This window comes from Ananas comosus, unplaced genomic scaffold (genome assembly GCF_001540865.1).
Source record: "Ananas comosus cultivar F153 unplaced genomic scaffold, ASM154086v1, whole genome shotgun sequence".
NCBI lineage: Eukaryota > Viridiplantae > Streptophyta > Magnoliopsida > Poales > Bromeliaceae > Ananas > Ananas comosus.
Genome location: NW_017893535.1, coordinates 4,381 through 8,489, shown reverse-complemented (window position 1 = coordinate 8,489; position 4,109 = coordinate 4,381). Strand labels below are relative to the sequence as shown.

General features: G+C 42.8%; 1 long non-coding RNA gene across 1 annotated transcript; it reads left to right on the top strand.

The window, feature by feature from the left end:
- The first annotated feature begins 689 nt into the window (after positions 1 to 689).
- On the top strand, positions 690 to 1,995 carry LOC109706266. Its single transcript, XR_002215137.1, has 3 exons — positions 690 to 748; positions 868 to 929; positions 1,961 to 1,995. It is a non-coding gene; the product is annotated as an uncharacterized LOC109706266 (long non-coding RNA).
- The last annotated feature ends 2,114 nt before the right edge of the window (positions 1,996 to 4,109 follow it).

The following is a 4,109-nucleotide window of genomic DNA, read 5'->3' as shown; positions in this document are numbered from 1 at the left end:
TCTATTTGCTCCCAGCACGACTCCTGGAGCTTGCTGGAGTGTGCTAGAGTTCAGAGAAGGGTTTTCTCACCTTCTTCTCTCTCTCTAGGATTTTTTTCTTTCTACATAGAATTCGACGATTTCGCTCGTTTTCGTCGCAACGTTGGTTTTCCGCTGGTTGCGAGTGTCGCAGAGCTTACGTGGACGTGTGAGGGAGCGTTTGGAAGGCTTTTTGCAGCCCTGAGCCAGTGAGGTGCTGGTTGGAGGCCTGAAAAGGTAATCGACTGGATTTTTCCGTTATCGATGTTCTATTAGTCGATTTGAGTATTGATTTTGGATTTTTGCTTCCAACTGTTTTTAACTGAGGTTTCAGCAAATAAAGATGAGTTAATTAGCTGTGAATTAACCTCCTTAGACCAGGGATAAGCTACTTTGAAGCTTCATAGAGATAATTAGTTCATTATGAAGCTAATTCGGAATTAAACGCGATTTATTTAAGCAACTTGATGCAGATTGGCATGTTTTCTTCGCAGCAGGTTTCTGAACCCTATTGAGTTTATTTGGTGACCTTGGGAACTGGTTTAGAAGGTGTTCTATCCTGAGGTAAGCAGGAATTTCAGTTTTAAAACTGATTTCGCAAGAATTCGGCTTTATGAATTAGTATACGTGCGTTTTGACGTCGTTTAATGTATTGTTCGCAGCGAGAGGGTAATTGACCTTGGATCGCCTCTGATTGGCATTGGAGGGCCTTTTGGAAGCTTAACTTGAGGTAATGAACTGAACCAAAATAGGGAATTAAGCTTCCACTTTGTACTTATTGAGAATTTTGCCGAAATTGGATTTTTAAGTAATCGTCCCGGCGCGGTTTTGTTACCTTATTTTCAGCAGGATTGGGGCCTTGTTGAGCTGATTATTGGGACTTCTTGTGACTGATTGGAGCCTAGTAATAGGTGGGTTTGACCTAACCAGAGCAAGTGAAGCTCCCCTATGTTCTATATGTCACTATAAAATTGGTATAGTTGTGCGCTTTTGTGATTATTGTGATTTGTAAAGTACATAGAACATGTCACCATAAAATTGAAATAGTACCTCTATGAAGTAGCGAACATTCATGCATCAAAGTATTCATGCACAAAAGTATTCTTGTTTAATTCAGTAGAACAACCAAGAGATAAAGTTATTATGCTTCTATAACGTAGAGAACGGTGACACTCTCTTGACTCTAAAGTAATGAACAATAACATGCTTTATGCCTATGTTGATAGTGCTATGATAGTGGAAAGATTCTAATGCCATATGTAAATTAGCATTACTCTCGCCTGTTTATCAATCTAGTAGCTACTAGTTGTTGTCAATAATTGTTATATTGAAATGCCGATCAAATGATCGAGAGCGAGAATATTGTGAGCTAAAACATGATAATTGAGACATATTGGACTATGGATTATGCTTGCTTGCCATCGTGCTCATTCGCACACGCTTGTGAGGGTCGCTCCCTATAAGCCAGCACTCCGGAGTTGGCCTACGCGACAGTTGCTCGCCCGTGCGGGATTGGGTGCTGAAGTGGATTGCCGTGGGGAGTGTATACTACCACGGGGCCATTAGGCGCGGCGCAAGCTGGACTACCTTGAGTAGGTCCTTATGAATGAAATGAATGTACTAAGTGACAAAGGACAGTAATGAATGCTCATCAGTTATAGTGTACAGTATTTACTTACACATCTATATTTATGTTCATGTATGTTTATAGTAGTTGCTATGTTTCTATTATTCAGTTGATTCATTACAGCAGAAATCATGATTACATGTTGATTACATGCCTATTACCTGTTAGCATTGCATATATATATCATGCAATTATCGCTTTTACTTTCACATAGTACATCATAAGCCTAGTGGTGTAATTCGCCGAGGCTGGCGGTTTACCCACTGGAAACTATTGTTAATAGTTCTCACGCCCTTTTTATGATTGTTTTTACAGAGCCATTTACAGGAGAGGTTAGGGATCGTGGCAAGGGAGTCGCGTCTAGCTAGACATTGCTAGGAGCGTGCTAGTCGATCACCTTGCTACTCGGGCTACAGCCGAGGGTGATGTCCAGTGTATGGAGAGACTACCATTGTACAGATGTTTTGTGTACCCTGTGATGTATATGAGTTTTGGATCCAGATGTTATAGTTTTGGTACTTTCTTTTGTACTTATATTTTGAGTTGGACACTCTTGTTCTTTTGTTGATAGTCTTATTGACTTATACATGCTCTGAAATCAGGATAGGATTTTTCTATGTTTTTTCCTATCGACTTGTTTTTTTGTAGACGCCTTATACACTGTAGGTGTATGGCGGGTCTGTGCACGTACCGGATATACTTCCGCGGGTATACTTGGGAACTGGAGAGTGCGATGTTAGAGCACTATCCCTATATTTTCTCGACGGAATTTTGAAGTAAGTATTTACAAGTTTCGCAGACGAAACTTCTTTTTAGGAGGGGTGAATGTAATACACTGAACTTTTGCAAATTGCGAAGTTCGAGTGTGAGGAATGATATGTGGATCTATCCTACTTGTTCTTAAAGGCTTGGACAAGTTTTTGAACAAGTTAGAGAGTGATCGGATGGTTAAAAGTAAGAAAGTGTTTTGATCTGGCGAAATCAGTAGTTTTCTGCTTGGTGTACCGGTACAGCCATTATTGTGTACCGGTACACAATGGTAGAAACGTGGCAGCAAGGTTCTTTTGGTCATTTCACATCTTGTTCCTATCTATTTGATCCCAGCACGACTCCTGGAGCTTGCTGGAGTGTGCTAGAGTTCAGAGAAGGGTTTTCTCACCTTCTTCTCTCTCTCTCTATGTCACGCCCCGGGACCCAGCGGAAGCCCGCCCGGCACGTGCCCAGACCCGTCATACGTCTAAAACATATAAGGCGTCTAAAAACAACAATAATAAAAGCAATAATAAAAGATATCTAGGAATATCAGAGCATAATAAATGTCTAAATGCTACAACAAAACAGGGCAACTGGGGCAAAACTCTCTAATGTCCAAGATGTGGTCGGGTACAACAACATGTCCCGTATGCAACAAAGAAACCAACGGGATGCTATGCAACTCGGCAAACAGCCGATCTATAAATGAGTGCGATGCACCGGTATCGAATAAAGCACGAACTCTAATGCCATCAATCAAAATGATACCTACAACCACATCCTCGGCTGCTGCCACCTCCTCGGTCTGAGCGGCGTACATGCACCCACTCGGGGCCTGCCGAGATCCCTCGCTCTGGCGCTGGACGGGTGGCCGCCCAGGCTGGTACTGTGTCGATGGAGTCCCCTGGCTGGCGGCTGGTAGAGCCGGTGCCGATGCAGTCGATGGCGCCGGTGAAGATATGCTCGTCCGTGCGGGATTGGGCGCCGAAGTGGATTGCCGTGGGGGAGGCTCATTCCTAGAGTGGGGATGTTGACTACCACGGGGCCATTAGGCACGGCGCAGGCCAGACAGCCTTCGGGTGGGTCTTATATGATTGGGACTTGGTGATAGAACATGCTATGTGAACCTTATAACTGTTAAAGTGGACTTGAACTAGAATAGTAAACAATGACATCTTTACTATTACACTGTGGTCTTTGGATAGTTGTATAATTATGCTTTACATGTTGGGTGTTCATGTGCATATAGCTAGTAGTTGCTTTCTTACTTATGCAAATCATGCTAAGTAGAGATATCATGATTAATGGGTACTCGTTTATTTATTTACTTACAGTGCATTTATCGCTTTTGTTATAGTTGTACACCGACCCCTTTTATTTCGGGCCTAGTGGTCGCATTTCACTGAGTCAGTATATTGCCCACTGGAACTATTATTTTAATAGTCTCCGAACCGCCCTCTGTTTCTATGTTCCTTTCAGAGCTCTGGCACCAAGGCGGAGGCCATCGGGATCGCGGCAAAGGGTGTCGCTTAGCTAGCTGCGGAGAGTTCTTTTGGGCGGCTCAGGCTGGTTACTCCTCCATTTTTGTCTCATTTAGAGAGGAAGGGGTTTTTGTACTGCTGTATCAGAGAACCACCTTGACTTCTTTTACTGAGCACTTGTTATGGGATTTCGATTTTGTAGTTACTCTACCTGTTTTTAAATTTATGGA